Source organism: Podarcis filfolensis (assembly GCF_964270895.1).
Source record: "Podarcis filfolensis genome assembly, chromosome: 11".
Lineage (NCBI taxonomy): Eukaryota > Metazoa > Chordata > Lepidosauria > Squamata > Lacertidae > Podarcis > Podarcis filfolensis.
This window is the reverse complement of record NC_139613.1, coordinates 9449514-9468866: the sequence shown is the minus strand read 5'-3', so window position 1 is coordinate 9468866 and position 19353 is coordinate 9449514. Positions and strand designations below refer to the sequence as shown.

At 44.9% G+C, this 19353-nt stretch overlaps 1 long non-coding RNA gene across 1 annotated transcript in view; it reads left to right on the top strand.

Moving 5' to 3' along the window:
* The window catches only part of LOC310744513, a 294405-nt gene that overhangs the window by 192955 nt on the left and 82097 nt on the right, over positions 1-19353 (top strand). The gene's annotated exons all lie outside the window — the stretch shown is intronic.

Below are 19353 nucleotides of genomic sequence, written 5' to 3'. Positions count from 1 at the left end.
TGCTGGAATGATTTCCAGGACCTTGATGCATCAGTATAGAAGACATGGCTGGTGTCAGGCAGTGATCATAAAACATTTGTGGAAAGTGTCTTTCACAGAACTTAAGTTAAAGAAAAACCAGTTTCTGACCCTTAGTGCCATAGTAGCAAGTTTGAAAGCAAAGCTAACCAAATTGTCAGTAGTTGTGAAAAGTGGGGCAACTGTGCTTGGGCCTTTCTCATTTCTTCAGGATGCCTTCAGGCTACTCCCCTCCCCTCCCCTCCCCTCCCCTCCCCTCCCCTCCCCTCTTGCCATCACATTGCTCCTTGGCAAAAACGACAAAACCCTACAAAATCTCAGCTGTTGGCACTTGATCAGGCTAAAGGGCTGTACACTGTTGTGTTTAGTGGCAATAACCTATTAAAGTTGGTAAACATTGTGATCATCCATGCCTGGTGGTAGTTTTTTTTTTTTCTTTTTTAGAGAAACAAGTGTATGGCACAAGCGTCTTGCTGGTTGCTGTTCTCTTGAAAAGCTGTTAAAATCTGAGGGATGGGAATTTGTGTTTTAGTGACAACTTTTATTTCCAATCATATTAAGGGGAATTGTGTAATCTGCTGAGCTGTGGTCAGGGTCTGCTCTATGCATTGTGTCAGAGAGGCTTTTATAGCCAGCTTGTCTCATATGATACCCTGCAAAAGAGTATGCTGAATTTTGTTCCAATGGCGCCCTACTCATTTATTCCAGTTTGGTTCAAAGGCACCGTCCCCTTCCTGGCAGGTGCTCAAGTTCATTGAACTGTCAATGATAAATATAGAGCTTGTTAATGCAAAACTTGCACAGGCAGGGCGGAACTGCCCAAAGGAAGATGCCTAAAGACATGGAACAATGCAAAACTTGCAAAAATGGACGGAAATTCTTGGCTCTCAGCTGTTTCTCTTGAACAGTGGCCTGTGTTCAATTATGATAGCTGAAAGCGAAGTTGGTGGTGTGCTACTTAGAAGCCATTTAAAAACCTGATAAAACAGAAGAGTTTTTAAACACGATTTCCAGTGGCCATAGGTCAGGGCTGTAACGTTTTCCTTGGCCTCACCCTTGTTGCAGGGGGGTGTGGAGCTTGTGGCCTTCCAGGTATTGAGTAATAAAAGACAGCCAGGCCACAGTTTACAGGTATAAATTGGGTCCAGGAAGAGAGTGGGGGGTGAGACATCTCAAAAACTAAATTCTCTGCAAAAGGAGACTTTGAGTAAATGGTCCTCTGTCAGTGCCTTGGCTCCCTTCATCATGACCAGTGTTCGAAATTAGTTAGGTGCATTTTGCACCTGAATTGCGACCATGTGAAGATGCCTGGTTGCCAGGATAGTGCCCGGCATCACCATCTGGAGGTGCACGCCTATGGACCATTGGATTTGGACTGTTTTCACACACTTAATACCCCATCCTGTAGAATTCTATGAGTTATATTTTATCTGCACAATTTGAATGAATTTCTGGAACCAAAATGTTTTTTCCTGTGTAGCCTGAGCAAGAGCAGTCACCATTAAGAAAAAGAGGTCGGAACAGACCAGTATTTATGTGGACTGCCCCTCGATCAGGTAACTTTTCTTCTTTAAGTTCTCAAAGCTCTTGACCTAGCTCAAGGTTGTCATCTGAACTCGCAAGATGTTTAACTGATAATCAACCACAGTCAGTCCATCATTTGAAAAATACGACTTTAGAGACACCTTGCCCCCAGATGGCAAGGAGACATTCCATTTTGGCAACTGTAACCTTTGGTTTAAGGAGCCTTTTGGCACCTAGCTAATATATCTGAGTTTCTAATGCTGATCCAGACCTTACAGAAAGGTAGTAGTAGTAGTAGTAGTAGTAGTAATAATAATAATAATAATAATAATTTATTATTATTTATACCCCGCCCATCTGGCTGGGCCTCCCCAGCCACTCTGGGCGGCTTCCCAAAAAAAAAAATAAATTAAAATACTGTAATACATTAAACATTAAAAGCTTCCCTAAACTAAGGTAAGTTTTGGCGTGAAACGTCAGAAACGGTACCCAAGTCAAGGATCACTTCACCAGTGAAAGAATGGAGCAGACTTCTTTGATGCTTTGTGAAGTAAGGAAGCATAACCCAGGGGAGCAAACCTCTCAGGTTTTGAGGCATTTGGTAATGTGGACATAAATGCACGTGTGAGATCTTCAGTAGGTCCTGCTTGTGTGTATCTCACTGTCTATTGCAATTTTCAATCCTGGGTTCCTGGTGAGTGGCTCACCGTTTGAGGTAAAGGAGATGACTCTGACAGAATGGACCTTCTTGATGACATCCCAGATGGTGGAACATTATCCCCAGAAATCTTTGCCTGCTGTTGCCCTTCATTGTTATGAAGACCTTTTTGTTTGTTTCTGAGGTGCAGTTTTAATTCTGCTGACTCTTCAGTGCTGGTCTAGAGACTTAATTTTTTTATTTTTTGCTTAATTGGTTTTTGTATCGTTTTTACTCTTTTTTGAAAACTGCCCTGGGAGAACAATTGAAGGGCCCTATATGAATACAGTGGCACCTTGGTTTTCGAACGTAATCCGTTCCGGAAGACCATTTGAGTTATGAAACATTCGAAAACTGAAAACTCAATAAGAAGCCACATGACATGTTCGACTTCCAAGGCGTGTTCAAAAATCGAAGCATTTACTTCCGGGTTTATGGCGTTTGCAAACCAAAATGTTCATCAATGGAGGCGTTCAAAAACGGAGGTACCACTGTATTTTCATTTGCAGCTTTTTTTTGTGCCAGCCTCCACCCCTCTTTATGCCATCCTCCTTTTTCTCACCCTCGTTATGAAGCACCCCTAAAAATACCCAGCTTTTGCTATGATAGTCTGCACCTCAGAAGGAAGGAATCCAACCAGTGGCTTCAAGTAACAAGAAGGGAGATTCCGACTCAACATTGGGAAGAGCTTTCTGACGATAAGAGCTGTTTGACAGTGGAGCTGTCTCTCTCAGGACATGGTGGACTCGAAGGTTTTTAAGCAAAGGTTGGATGGCCGTCTGTCCTGGATGTTTGAGCTGAGATTCCTGCATTGGGGGTGGGGGGTTGACTAGGTTGCACTACTGCTTGTGGGGAACTTTCCAGGGGTCTCTTGCCAAAGGTGTTTGGGGCCCAGAGGCAAGGATGGACGGAGCAATAGATGTGTACAACTGAAGTTTCTGCAGGCATCCCAAGCAGAGAAGGACTAGGCATACCTGCTGTTGGACGACCCATTTGAGCCAGGCAAAGACATTCATGGAGGGCACAAAGGAAGGGTGTGGCCTTTTCAGAGTCCCAAGGGCCACAAAGGAAGACCCGGGGGGCCACATTTGGTCCTCTGGGGTGGTAGAGCCTGAGTGTGTTCTGACCAGAGTAGAGTTGCACCAGTCACTTGGTGCCAGAGCCTCCGTTTGGCATGAAAATATGTCCCAGGTTCAAGCCTTGGCATGTTCAGTTAAATGGACCAGGTAACAGATTATGGGCTAAGAGCCTTCTTGTGTCAAAGATCCTGGAACCTTAATTAATTCATTTATTTATTGTCTCATTTGTAGATCTTAGCACACGGTTCAGGAAATTATGGTCTGGAGTCAACGTTCCTTGACTGCCAGCAAAAGGCTTGTTGAGCTAATGGGGTAATGATGACACAATATGAAATCATTACTATTTTGTTACTTATTAAATTTATATAGCGCCCTTCATCTGAGGATCACAGAGTCTCAAAATCCAGCGCAACAGTTGCACTAGTGGGAAGTTTGTTGTTCAAATAGGGGTATTGGGGTGACACCAGATCGCTGAACAAGAAGACACAAAACCGTGCTGGCTTCCTGCGCCTTTTCCTGCCAGGGTAAAGGGGCCCCTGACCCTTAGGTCCAGTTGTGGCCAACTCTGGGGTTGCAGTGATTATCTCGCTTTATTGGCCGAGGGAGCCGGCGTACAGCTTCTGGGTCATGTGGCCAGCATGACTAAGCCGCTTCTGGCGAACCAGAGCAGCGCACGGAAACGCCGTTTACCTTCCCGCCGGAGCGGTACCTATTTATCTACTTGCACTGTTGTGCTTTTGAACTGCTAGGTTGGCAGGAGCAGGGACTCAGCAACGGGAGCTCACCCCATCGCGGGGATTCAAACCGCCGACCTTCTGATCGGCAAGCCCTAGGCTCTGTGGTTTAACCCACAGCGCCACCCGCGTCTCGCTAGCACACCGCTAAAGAACTTCAATTTAGTGCCACATTGAATTTATTCCATTGTCATCAAAAAGTTGAAACACTGTTTTGTATTCTGCTAAATGGTGTTTTGCCAAAGAGACGCTGGGGAGATAGAATGTTCTAGAAAGCTCACTGGGAGAGACATACACACTCTCTTTTGGTGATCAAAACCAGAATCGCTTTTATTTGTTTCTGCTGCTCCCACACAAAAAAGCCATGATTCCACAGAACTTGAAAGAGAAGTTGCACAGGAAATTACTTGCGTTGTATTTTTAAGGTGCTTTTTTAAAAACGTTACTAGAGGCCACCATGATTTCTGGACTTGAATGGAAGGCTTCCATACATCAAAGGCCTCCCTCTTGACCATGAACTGCTAATTTTTATGGTGCGTTTGAAATCCCCTCTCCCTTGCCATTTTTAAATTGGATTGTAAAAAATAAAAAGAAATGCAGTCGTAGCCCCTGGTCACAGAAACCTAGAACTGGGAATTATTTTTAAAACACGAGCATATTACTGGCCTTAAAATGAGAGAGGGAAGAAAATGAAATCCATATTTCATGAAAGATGCATGTTGAAATCATGAAAGGAGATATTTATAAGGGAGCCACAGCTCATTTAGAAAGGATGGAATTCTTCCTTTAGTCAAACCACATGGTCGGCAGCTAAGTGATCTGTCAAATGATGTAACTGTGTATCTACACAAAGCAGTATGCCACTACTTTTCTGCTTTCAACCACTGTTGAAAGTGCTCCTACAGCTAGCATGCTCTACAGTAGCAGTCAGCAACTCATGGAGGACCGGCCCTATCGTTAGGTTAAGTGATGTGTCTGCCTCAATGCTTGAGATGGGGAGTTGCAAGCAAAGAACCAAATACTTGCAGATAAAGTTACATTGTGCAAGGGAATGTATCCAGAAAGGATTCATTCAACTGTCCTACATGCCAGGAAACAAGATTCCTGCAGCTCTGTTGTCTAATGTTGTTAACAGAGAACAACTTAAGGTTTATGTACAGCGGTTGCAATTGGGTTGAACCACAGGTAATACAGGTTACATGGTAAGGGGGGGGATGTTAGGATATTGAGTTTCCATTCCACCTTTGGAACAGGCATGTGGAGTTGTTGTACGTCACATGTCTGTTTACTTCCAGCACAGTCTGCTGGGAACTTCGTTGTGTATAGCTTTTGCCTACGCCTTTTTCTTTGGACACTACGGGAAGCAGACATGTTTTTTCCTTTGTCCTGATGCTGAATAAATGCTTGCAAATACGCTTATATATGCCTCTGTCTGCTACTTCTGTTGCAAAGAGTTCTTATCTCTGCTAGCTTGCATGCTCAGTCTCTAAAGGTCTCTGGGGCTTGAGTCGCAGTTTTGATGCTGTTCTGAGAACCGGAGTTCGCCCAGCCGCCGGCCGATGGGCTGGAGCCAGCTGGGGGCCTGCCAGTTGCCTCCGTATCCCTGGACGCATCCCAACAGTGATGACTGTCCTCCATAAGAAGAGCCCCCAAAACCCATCTACTGCAGCATCCTTTTCCCACAGTGGTCAACCTAGATGTCTATGTGAAGCCCACAATCAGGTCCTGGGCACAACAGCACCCTCCCCACTTGAAATTCCCAGCAACTTGTATTCAGAACCATACAGCTTCCAACGACGGAGGCGAGAGCATAAACGCCACAAATCTATCTAACAAGATTTGTCGACTGTAAAGCAAACTTCTATACCGTTTGCAGAAATGTAAAATGGAGCTTTTAAAATTCTCAGCAGAAAAATACCGTATTTTTCGCTCCAAAAGACGCACCAGACAGTAAGGCACATCTAGTTTTGGGAGGAGGAAAACAAGAAAAAATTATTCGGAATCCCAGAAGCCAGAACAGCAAGAGGGATCTCACTTCTGGGATACCATGTGGCTGTTCTGGCATCTGGGATAACCGCGCCAAGCCTCTTCAGGGCAGCGGGATGAAGGCTGCGCACAGCTAAGGCAGAACCCAGGACAGGCGTGTCGCTGAAGGGGCGCTGCACAGTTCTCCCTCTCTGAGAGGGAGAACTGCGCAGCGCCCCTTCAGCGAAGCTGGAGAAGGAACAGAAGGAGACCCTTCTGTTCCTCCTCCAGCTTCCAGGACAGGCGCGTCGCCAGCTTCACAGGACAGGCGCTGCGCAGAGAGGGAGAGCTGTGCAGCGCCCCTTCAGCGAAGCGGGAGGAGGAACAGAAGGGGCTCCATTCCTTCTCCTGCTTCGCTGAAGAGGCGCTGCACAGCTCTACCTCTCTGCGCAGCGCCATTCACTCCATAGGACGCACTCACATGTCCCCTTACTTTTTAGGAGGAAAAAAGTGCGTCTTATGGAGCGAAAAATACGGTACATAAAAACATTGAAAAGGTGAATTATAATCGAAAATAGTTGAAAGGAGAGAGAAAATGTGTAACTTGGGGTTCCCCCCCAGCCAGAACTTGATGGAACTCAGTTCTGGCACCTCTCAAGTGGGTGCCATTGCCATTACAGTGTTACCTCGGGTTACATACGCTTCAGATTACAGACTCCTCTAACCCACAAATAGTGCTTCAGGTTAAGAACTTTGCTTCAGTATGAGAACAGAAATCATGCTCTGGCGGCGTGGCAGCAGCAAGAGGCCCCATTGGCTAAAGTGGTGCTTCAGGTTAAGAACAGTTTCAGGTTAAGTACGGACCTCCGGAACGAATTACGTACGTAACCAGAGGTACCACTGTATAAGAGAATAAGCGAAGTGTTCATGGAGAGTTCTGGGAAAATTGTATTGGTAACTTTTATTATTTTGTTATTTGTTAGATGTGTATACCACCCTTCATTTGTAGATCTCAGGCCAGTTCACAACATGAAAATACAATATGAAAAGGACAAAATGCATAATAAAGATTAGAGCAAAAACAAACCAACAACCACCCCCCAAAGAACACATTTAAAAGGGTATCGGATGTTAATCAACCTGGTTGAAGATCAGTGTTTTCACCTGGCACCTAAAGGTGTATAAGGAAGGCGCCAGGCAAGGCTCCCTGGGGAGAGCATTCTACAAATGGGGAGCCACTGCAGAAAAAGGCGGTGTTTGTGTCTCTCTGTCTGTGTCTGTCTGCAGGCAGGGTGATCACGGCATAAAGCCTCTCCTCCTTACAGAGGGGAGGAGTTGTGAGCGGGAGCCGTTTCCCGTGTTGGCAGGGGGCGTTTCGGCCCCTGCCCAGCTGCTGCGCCACGCCCCCAGGTAGCCAACGAGTCAGGTGGAGGCTTGGGGGCGGGGTTTAGCCGCTCAAACGCGGCCGCGGCAGTGCTTCCCTTTCATTGCGCTGCTGGTTTTCGTCGGATCACCCACCCACCCTCCCTTTAGTTCATTGCTTGGTTCTTGACCTTGCTATGGACCTGTGGTTGGTCGCCTTGGTTGTCCGAGGGGCCTGGTAGGAATTTTTATCCAACTGGCAAATTGGCACCGGCCACTTGGTTTTTCGCCTACCTCGTAACAGATTGTCACAACTTTTTTGGTATTGGCGGTTAGGCATTGGAATACGTTTGTGTATTGGAGGGCAGGGTGTGGCCATTGCCTACCCCTCCACTTTATGGGTATTCTGGTAAAGGAATCCGGCGGTCGTGGATCCTGTCCGACGCCCATGCTGGTGGTTAGGGCCATGGCACAACCCCCGGTGACATCAGGGGGAGCTTTCAGTTGTATTTGCATCAACAGGCTCCTCCCACTGGTGGTTAACCCTTGATAGACTCACCCTTCCCTGAGGGGGTGGAGTCACTCACTGTGGTTTATCCAACGCCTAAGCCAATACCTCTCACATGCTGTAATCAAGAAAGTTGTGGCCTTTTTTAGCCCATTAGCCTTGTATATGGAAGTGAGAGCTGGACCATAAAGAAGGCTGATCGCCGAAGAATTGATGCTTTTGAATTATGGTGCTGGAGGAGACTCTTGAGAGGCCCATGGACTGCAAGAAGATCAAACCTATCCATTCTTAAGGAAATCAGCTCTGAGTGCTCACTGGAAGGACAGATCGTGAAGCTGAGGCTCCAATACTTTGGCCACCTCATGAGAAGAGAAGACTCCCTGGAAAAGACCCTGATGATGGGAAAGATGGAGGGCACAAGGAGAAGGGGACGACAGAGGACGAGATGGTTGGATAGTGTTCTCGAAGCTACCAGCATGAGTTTGACCAAGCTGCGGGAGGCAGTGAAAGACAGGAGTGCCTGGCGTGCTCTGGTCCATGGGGTCACGAAGAGTCGGACACGACTAAACGACTAAACAACATTGCTTCCTTGCATGGAAACGTCTCCTTGGTGGATCCAGAGCTTGGCTCCATGTTCTTCTCAGTCTTGCAGTAGACGCTGGTCCATTAGGATGAATGGGGCACTGCCCCACCAAGCTCAGCTTTGCCCTCACTTAACCCCACCCCACATTGATATACCGCTTGATTGTAATAAACCCTCAAAGCAGTTTGCAAAAAGCCAACAACAACAACGAACCTTATATACCGTTTCCATGTGTCTTTCTTATCCCCAAGCGGGTGGCAGGTCCTCCAAATCACAACTCGTGTTGGAGGACAGAACTGAATATCCCAGGGCCTTCTCTGTACTCCTAAGTCAGCCTCCTGCCCCCAGACATGGCGAGGGGTTCTGTACTATCGCTTGAAGCTGGAGGTGGTGGGAGTTGACCTTGGGATTTTCTCTGTGCCAGGTGTGTTCTGCAGCTGAGCTGTTACCTGCTGCGGAGGCCTTTGCCTGTGTCCTTGTGCAGCTAGAACACTTAAACCCATGGGATAAACAGAGACCTTGAAACCAGGATGAGAAGTGCCGGTTTGCCGTGGATATCTGAGCCTGTTTTGCCTTGAGATCTGCTTGTTCCCCTTCATAAATGTCCTTGGAAGCCCATCTGTAATACAGTGATGGGGGGTTAACTTTTAAATGGGAGCAAGAAATTTTCGGCAGGGGAAAGAATCCTTTCCCCCCCCCCCACTGCTTTGATTTTATTTCTTCCTTAATGAAACCAATGCGCTGCTTGATTGTAAAAACAAAACAGAACTCAAACTGGTTTGCAAAAGCGTAAAGCAATACAACTATTGGTAAAAACAGTTAAAAGCAACTGTTTAAATTGAAACTGAACTGAACAAATGAACTGAAACACGTCATTCTACATATCTGGGTAGAAATGTTTTTAGCAGGTGCTAAAAAGAGTACAGCGAAGACACCTGGATGCCAACAAATTCATGAAGGATAAGGCGATCAGTTTGGGACGCGGGTGGCGCTGTGGGTTAAACCACAGAGCCTAGGACTTGCCGATCAGAAAGTTGGCGGTTCGAATCCCCATGATGGGGTGAGCTCCTGTTGCTCGGTCCCTGCTCCTGCCAACCTAGCAGTTCGAAAGCATGTCAAAGTACAAGTAGATAAATAGGTACCGCTCTGGTGGGAATGTAAACAGCGTTTCCGTGTGCTGCTCTGGTTCGCCAGAAGTGGCTTAGTCATGCTGGCCACATGACCCGGAAGCTGTACGCTGGCTCCCTCGGCCAATAAAGTGAGATGAGCGCCACAACCCCAGAGTCGGCCACGACTGGACCTAATGGTCAGGGGTCCCTTTACCTTTAAGGCGATCAGTGGCTACCTGCCATGATTGCTATGTTCTGCTTCCATGCAGTGATGCTTCTGAATGTCAGTGCTGGAAACCAAAAGAGTGGAGAGTGCTCTTGTGTTCAGGTCCTACTTGTGAGTTTCCCACATGCTTGAGGGTTTCCCACTGTGAGAACAGGATGCTGGCTTAGATGGGCCATGGACCTGATCCAGCAGTTGGTTCTTACGCGCAAGTCATGCTTAAGAGTTTCACTTACACCCAGCCTCACACCCACCCCAAGCTGCACTCATTGGTTTCTCCCTATACAGTGGTACCTCAGGTTAAGTACTTAATTCATTCTGGAGGTCCGTTCTTAACCTGAAACTGTTCTTAACCTGAAGCACCACTTTAGCTAATGGGGCCTCCTGCTGTCACCGCACTGCTGGCATGTGATTTCTGTTCTCATCCTGAAGCAAAGTTCTTAACCCGAGGTACTATTTCTGGGTTAGCGGAGTCTGTAACCTGAAGCGTCTGTAACTTGAAGCGTCTGTAACCCGAGGTACCACTATATACACCCAATGGGTATCTTTGCCTTTCCTAAACCAGGCCTTTCCCTGTTTTAACCCAGGGAACTTTAGCCCAGTTGAAGGCAAGAAACCACCCTCCCTTTTTGACTACGGTTAAGCATTATTGGCAACATCCAATGTTTTGTGAATGAACCTCACTTATGTACCAGATCCTTCTCCTTGCAGATTCCCACAGGTCCCCAAATCTGCTCCGGGGCATTCTCAAGGTTCTGGGTCTGTTTGGATGGACACTGCTGAATATTTTTACCAGGTCAGGATGAGAAAAATGCTCTTCTCTGCTAGCATCCCACTTATTTAGGTTTCTGTTGGATGTTTTCTTTCATTTCACAGGGGAAGCAAAACATTCCCAGCAACTGCTGGGATAGTGTACTACAGAGCAGGGCGATAAAGCTTCTAAAGGAACAAACATCATGTCGGCTTAGAAGATAGTGGAAGACGTCAAACGTGACTTAAAAACCAGCTTTTGGGAACTGATTTTTAAAATATCCTTGTCTGCAGAGGCAAAGTTATGTCTGATGGGCTTCTGATGGCCTTGATCGACCACGTCACAGCTCCGAGTGCAAATTCACATGTGACTGTGCATTTAAATAAAATAGAATCCGGCAGCCTTGGATCTTTATCTTTCAAAGGACGGGGGCGAAGTGAAAGAGGCTGGTTAATTAGCACAATTGCATCATGCCAAATGCAAAGGAGATGGAATGATAAGGTATTGTTGGGGTTGCGATTCGACTGGGGGAGCTAATGGACTGCTCCAGGCAACTGCGCAATAAAAATCTAGTTATGAATTTATCAAGAATGCCAAGATAAAGAGCTCTGAAGGCAGTCAACGGGCAAAATTATTGCTTTTTTCACCTTGTCCTCCTGTTCTCCATCGGGAAACTGAAACACTGTCTGTTTAAGGAGACAACCCCTTCTAATACACCCAGCCTTTTGTTCAGCATGTCAGTTTTGCTGCCCCTGAGCCACAGGAAGCTGCCTTATCCTGAGATAATTGGCCAGTCAAGGTCAGTAATGTCTGCACTGAACGGCAGCTGCTCTCCAGGATTTCAGGCAAGGGCCGTTCCTGGTCATACCTGGAGATGCTGGTGACTGAGCCTGAGACCTCCTGCATGTAAAGCGGATGTCCTGTCCCTGAGCTGTGTGGCCCCTTATAGAATCATATATTCACAGACTTCTCGAGTTGGAAGGGACCCTGAGGGTCATCTAGTCCAACCCCACGAAATGCAGGAATTGCCGCTAAATTTGAAACTTGATTCACTTTCTCTGCCGTGTAGGGAAGCAGACATGCTTCACTGAGTCAGCTTTGATGAACGTATTCGGAATTTTGCGATCAGAAGATCAAGAAAGGAGCTTTTTAAATTTCAATATGCATGTACGTTTTGTGTCATTTTGAAAAATAATAAAAAAATTATGGGTTAGTATTGCTTTTATTTTGAATTACATATGGGTGGGGCACAATAACCTTGTAAGTGCCTATGGCCTCTAAAGGGCTTAATTCAGTAGTGCTTTTCATTTTTTTAGCTGGTTAAAAAAAGAGAGGCGCTGGTAGTCATATATTGATAAAAGTGTTGTGGGTGCCAGCACTAAATGGCTCTCACAAGCAGCAAAAAAAGTAAGACAGGTGCCAATGTGTACGGTTGCAAAAGAAGTCCTCAACCCCTCTCTCTGCCTTACTGTTTTACAGTCATCTATGGGACGCATCCAGGGACATGGGTGGCGCTGTGGACTTGCCGATCAGAAGGTTGGCTGTCCGAATCCCTGCGACGGGGTGAGTTCCCGTTGCTTGGTCCCTGCTCCTGCCAACCTAGCAATTCGAAAGCACGTCAAAGTACAAGTAGATCAATAGGTACCGCTCCGGCGGGAAGGTAAACGGCATTTCCGTGCACTGCTCTGGTTTGCCAGAAGTGGCTTAGTCATGCTGGCCACATGACCCGGAAGCTGTACGCTGGCTCCCTTGGCCAATAAAGTGAGATGAGTGCCGCAACTACAGAGTCCTCCGTGACTGGACCTAATGGTCAGGGGTCCCTTTACCTTTACCTTATGAGATACTGAAGCCTTGGAGTAGAACCAACTGGGATGATACGCTAAGTCTGGCCTATGAAATATCCCCCCCCTTTCTTATGAGCAAAATACATGTATGAGACCGAGACGCACTGATTATGCAACCCAATGAAATGGTGCAGTGTTTCTCCATGTGAAACCCATTCATATACATGCACAAAAGTGCATCTGCAGTAGAAGCCAAGGGCTTTGACACTGTCAGGGGAACAACTGCTGAAATGAAGTCAACTGAAATTGAAATGAGAGGCTAAAAAATATTCATCTAGGTCAGGCATGGCGAAACTTGGCCCTCCAGCTGTTTGGAGACTACAATTCCCATCATCCCTGACCACTGGTCTTGTTAGCTAGGGATGACGGTAGTCCCAAAACAGCTAGAGTGCCAAGTTTGGCCATGCCTGATCTAGGTGATCCATTACGTTGTTGGCGAAACTGAAATTACCCCTCTCCACAAAAAAAAAAAAAAATCAGTCTCTTATCCTCACCCAGGTGCTTGAGACAGAAGCTCCCCCTGTTCTCTTCCCTTGGAATATAAGTTTGTGGGAAACCACCTCTGCCTAAAAGATAATTTTTTTGCAGCGGGGTGAAAACCACCCTTTTGCAGGTCCTACAAATTCTGATCCCAGCATGACTTCAGCACCAATTGCATTGCGTTTCACGAAGCGACCACATGATGGTAGCAGAGAATAGGAAACCACAGGTAAGAAGGCGCCATTGACATCCTCCTTAGAGTAGAACACTCAGCCCCACCTTCTCCCATGATGGTGAGAGCTGGGCGAGGTTTCAGGTCTGCCACTTAACCACTGCTAAGATTGCACTGCCTGTTACCAGCCCATGCAATGAGAAGGATGAAGTCCATTAAGATTCAGCACATCCCATTTGCCTTGCAATGGGTTGTCCTGCCTGCTGGCTTTCCACAAGCATCTGATTGGCCATTCAGAGAGCAGGATGTTGGAGTAGATGGACCACTGATGGGACATCTAGCAGGCACATGCTCTGGTTATCTCCCGCTTGGACTACTGCAGTGCGCTCTACGTGGGGCTACCTTTGAAGGTGACCCGGAAACTACAATTAATCCAGAATGCGGCAGCTAGACTGGTGACTGGGGGCGGCCGCTGAGACCACATAACACTAGTCTTGAAAGACCTACATTGGCTCCCAATACGTCTCTGAGCACAATTCAAAGTGTTGGTGCTGACCTTCAAAGCCCTAAATGGCCTCGGTCCAGTATACCTGAAGGAGTGTCTCCATCCCCATCGTTCTGCCCGAACACTGAGGTCCAGCTCCGAGGGCCTTCTGGGGGTTCCCTTGCTGCGAGAAGCAAAGCTACAGGGAACCAGGCAGAGGGCCTTCTTGGTAGTGGCGCCCGCCCTGTGGAACGCCCTCCCACCAGATGTCAAGGAAATAAACAACTACCTGACATTTAGAAATCATCTGAAGGCAGCCCTGTTCAGGAAAGTTTTTAATGTGTGACATGTTTATGTATTTTAAATCTTTGTTGGAAGCTGCCCAGAGTGGCCAGAGAAACCCAGCCAGATGGGCGGGGTACAAATAAATAATAATAATAATAATAATAATAATAATAATAATAATAATAATAAGTCGGCTGTCGTGTTTGCGCTCTTCAAACTAAACCACCTGCTAGCAACTGAATGGTCCAAGGCCCAATTCTTTCTCTCTATTTGCTTCAGGGTGGATAAAAATCAATGATTTTTTAAAAAAAATCTGATTTTTAAAATTTAAATTGGATTTTTAAAGTTAAATGCTTTTGGAGGAAAAAACTTTCTAAAAATAGTTTTCTGTTTAAGTTACATTAAAGTCCAAAGGCCTATTCATCAGGAAATAAGGATTTGTTTTAAGTTTTTATGTGTGCTAAAACACAGTCTAAGTTTTTTTTTTAATTGTTTAACCACCTCAGTTAACAAACATGGATACATATGCTATAATGTTATTGTCTTAGTTAAATAAATTGTTATTAAGGAGGTGATTATTTTTCTCCTTCCAATAAAGTACAGCAGAAAAGTTGTCCAAATATCAACAGCTAACTTACCAAACCTCACCAAAAATCATAATTATCTGTCTGTATATTTCAGTAATTTTTTATATAACTGTAAAAACAACTCTGGAAATTTATTATTCCAAAAATGAAACCTTCATCTGCTTGTAAATATTAAGATTATACCAGCAAGAATGAGTATTTCTGTAAAAAGAAAAGAAAAAAAGATTTAAATCAAGTCTTACTGGCTAGTGATTTAAATCAAATCCACCCTGGTTTGCTTCCCCCGCTGCCAGGACCATTCACTGTGCAAGCCAGGCTTTTGGAACCTGGTGCCCTTCAGCCGTGATGGACTACAAGTCCCATCAACTACAGCCAGCACACCTGATGGGACTTGTAGTCCAACATACCTGGAGGGCACCAGGTTGCAAAGGCTGGTCCATATTTAACTCTGTGTCTTCTCTCAGAAGGTGGTTGACTCTCCTTCCTTGGAGGTTTTTAAGAAGAAGTTGGATAGCCTCCTGTCATGGTTGCTTTAGTTGAGATTCCTGCATTGCAAGGGGTTGGACTAGATGACACTTAGAGTCCCTTCCAACTCTACAGTTCTAAGATATTGCAGTTTCCTAAGTGTACATACGAAAGAAAACAGGTGGTATGGGAAAGGAGATATACACTACCAACCTCTAACAATAGGTGGTGCTGAATTCTTTGAAATCCCTCTCTCCTACTCTGTATTTGCAACACAATCTTTTCCACCATTGCATCCATGCATGATAAAGTCAGGCCTGATCTCTTATAATTTGCAATATTTCTTGCAAATCAATCCATAAATATAAACAACAGAACGGAAGGAAAACTAAGCTGGGATTTATACGAGGAGCTTGACAGTTGCATACCAATCCCGGTATTGATTCTGTATCATTATATTACAAACCCCATTATTGCACGGGGCTGTATTCGGCTAGATGGAGAAGAGAAAAATAAAAAGAATCTGTTTCAAGGTTATTACACTCTTGTATATGTATAGAAATCTATATTCGCATCAAAGCTGAGGGAAGATGCCCCAGTCCATTGAAAAGGGCATTGGGCAACCGCACTGCGCTATTGCTGTTCTGGGTTAACCTGATCTGATAGCTATTTCCCCCTGTGTTAAGAATTCCCCCAGATTCTAGACAAGGGGTGGTTAATCTGTATCCCTCCTATTGTTAGAGTCTTGGACCAGATCCAGAAATACCCAATAGTATCCGAGTGTCAGGAGTGAGCCAGCAGTAAATCACACAGAGCAGGTGAAGTTAACGCTTTATTAGAAGACACAGGATCTGCTCAGGAGTGCCAGGTCTAATGAACACAGCAACTCTTACTTGGTAGATCTTGCCCCTATGAGGCAGCTGCAGAGACTGAAGGTCCCTACCTTCCCACAACTTGCCATACTTTTTAGCACCTCTGCAGGCTGTGAGCGAAGCTGCGGTCAAACTGGCATCTATTCAGGGCTGCCCTGAGTTGCCCTGCGACTTAACATCTTCTTAGTGAGTTCCAGCACTTATTTTTTCTTGGGAAAATATATATTGGCCAGGGCTGGTGAGAGCTGGAGGAGTTGATTAGTGTGTGCCAAGTTGGAGAAGGCTGTTTATAGTCTTGTTAGTCCCATCACATTCATCCAGTCCTTTACCAGCTGCACTGGCTCCCGGTGCTGGTCAGGTGCTGGTTTTGACCTTTAAAGCCCTATGCAGCCTAGGACCCATGTACCTATGGGACTGCCTCTCCTGGTATGCCCCACAGAGGACCTTAAGGTCCACAAATGACAACATTTTGGAGGTCCCAAGTCGCAAGGTGGTTAGGTTGGTCTCAACTAGGGCCAGGGCCTTTTCAGTACTGGCCCCGACTTGTTGGAACGCTCTGTCACAAGAGACTAGGGCCCTGCGGGACCTGACATCTTTCCACAGGGCCTGCAAGACAGAGCTGTTCCACCTGGCCTTTGGTTTGGACGCAGTCTGACCCTTATGTTTTCCCTCCCCTTCTAGTTTTGATCTATGGGCTACTTTTAAAATGAGGTTGCATTTTAAATTGCATTTTAACCTGTATTTTAAATTGGTCCCCCCCCCCCATTATGTTTTTACTGTAATTTTACTGTTGTTAGCCGCCCTGAGCCCAGCTCTGGCCGGGGAAGGCGGGATATAAATAAAAATTATTATTATTATTATTATTATTATTATTATTATTATTATTATTATCTTTTTGCTCCTGATAAAAACAGCTCATTCTTTATGGAGGGCATAGAACTGCCCTCTTCCTGTGTGTGTGTGTGTGTGTGTGTGTGTGTGTGTGTGTGTCTCCCCCTTCCCCCCCCCCAAGGAGAGAGAAGTGCTAATAGCACCCAGTGCCATAAAACCCTTTGAATGTGGGTGCTCTTTTAGACAGAAGGAGATGGTCTTGGGGTGTGTGGGCATGTGTTTCCATTTCATTTAGACATGAGACATGCAACAGTTACATAAACTGAGAATCAAAATTAAGCAGCAGTAGATGCTCAAATAAACGTTTCCGAATATACTGTATTGACAGAGTTGTGTTAAAGTACATGCATCATAATTATTCCAGATGTGAAATGATGCGTAATAAAAAATGTCTGTGCTTAGATTGTTGACCATTAGTAAAAGGTATTTTGTTTCCATGATAATTTTAATTTATGGGGATTTACAGTAATTTATAAGGGGTAAGGGAGAAAAGGGGAATATATACCGGTACTTTATGCATGGCAAACTGTGCTGTGAACAAGGGGCGCTGTTTTATGTGTGTGATTTTTTATTTATTCAGAAATACCATTAGTAGAAAAGCCACCCAAAAGCAGCTGGTTAAAATCAGTTAAAACCATGAAGCAATCTTTAAAATCTTGAGCAATCCAGTTACAAAAACAAGAAGCAGCAGTTGTGTGTGTATATATATTTTTAATAAAATTGAAACAATTAAATTTTAAAAGTTGCTTTTTTAGGGATGGAAGAGGAAGTTCAAACGTGCAGTTTCTGATGTATGCAAGATCATGTGCTTCACTTTGCTAATCTGTCTTCTGCTACCTGCGCAGGTGACGCGAAACACAGGAAGTTGCTCTATTATGAGTAACAGGATCAGATTTTATTTGTGTGCGATTCACAATTACTCATGACCTCTGTGTTGTATTGTACTTGTGGTGGAGAAGCCTCTCACCCTGATTGGTTGAGTTGATGTGATGTCACGGCATGTTGTCCATGAACATTCCTGCTGCTGTTGGAATGTTTGAACTCCAGGTTCTGTGAGGGAAGAGAAGACTGTCAGTTTTGGCTACTATTAAAACATCATATAGACCCTAGCGGTGTAAGTAGGTTTGTGGGGATTGTTTGAAGATTAGGAGGAGGTGAAGATAAAGTAAGTATGTGTGGTTGTTGTGGGAATGTTCAGGGTGGCAGGAGAGGATATATTGTTTATTAATATCCTTCCTAACTTGTGCTAGCAAGTTCCTTTATGTAGCAGAGTTACACTCCCCCCTTTACATGCACAGCAGATAGCTGGTTGCAGGCTCGTGAGAGCCTCTCCCTATTATACAATTCAATTTGTCTCAGATTGAATTGTACGTTCCTGGCAAGTTCCCTTGAATCCCTCTTAAAAGAATAAAGACACGACAATCTTATTCAAAGTCAATAAAATAAGTTTACTCACATCAGTTCGCAGTTGGATTCCTGAAGGCAGACTTAGTTGCAAATATGTACATGTGGATCTATCCCATATGGGAGAATAATCCCAGTGCTTCTGCTAGCTGAGCAGTCCTAGCTAGAAGCTGGTCAAATGAAGAAGGAAGTCAAAAAGAGAGAAGTGTGCTGCGTGACTCATCCTTTTGTTACCTGGACAGGTAAGGTCATGCCCACCTTCTATCGCATGCAAAAGCAAGGATGCTCCAGCCAGGAGGAACAGGAAGTTTCAACTGGCTGAACCAAACCCTCGCATGTCTTCTCTAGCATTATAAGGAATGTTGTACTTCACTGTCTCTCATGAATCACATCCCACAGTTGTGTACCACATATGCTCTCCCATGAAGGAAGAGTGGGATAAAAATATAATAGAATCGTAGAAGTGTCTCCCATCCAATCTGAAGCCTCATCGGACCCTGTTTAGCAAGTGTGCTAGCAATTTTATTGCTGCACTGCTAGTAGTTATAGATTCTCTCAAAACGGAAACTGTGCTATTAATGATGGGCATTCGGCAAAATAAGGCAGATACTTCTGCTGATATCACTCATCTATTTAAACTGCTGTAAAAATAATAACGAACCCTGACACAAGTATTCAACCGAGCTTTGGTGTAAAATAAATAAATAAATAAGAAACTGCAATAAAACCAATTTTGAAATATTCAGTTTGGGCAAACTCAGGATTGGTCATTGGTCCTGAGGGATAGAGAAGCCAGAGGCAAAGAAGAATCCAGAACCAATGCGGAGAAGTCAAGGAGGCTGGAGGGGAAAGAACCTGTAGGAAGGGTACAGAATGAGGCCCTACATGAAAATAATGGAGAAGCAGGGAACTGAGGGAAGAGAGGGCTGTGACAAAACTTCACAGCACTGAAAATGAAAGAGTCTGTATGCTGGAACCGGGGAGAGAAAAAAAGGGCAGGTAAAAGAAATGGAAAATATCACAATTTTCCAGGGTGGGGTTAATCTTTGGCAGCAGATGCACACCTAAAAGTCCTCTGGCACCGTCTTTGATTTATTTATTTTTTATTTAACAAGATTGATATACCACTTAATCAGGAAAAAACAAATCCCGCAGACTCCCGAGAACAATATAAAACATTGGTCAGAAAATACCATTAAAATCAAACATGAAAGAAACCTAAGTGGACATAAGAAATCAAAATATGGATTAAAAATCAGTTTTTTAAAAAAATGAATACAAAAGAAAAAAGAAATATGCACAATAGAATCACACTT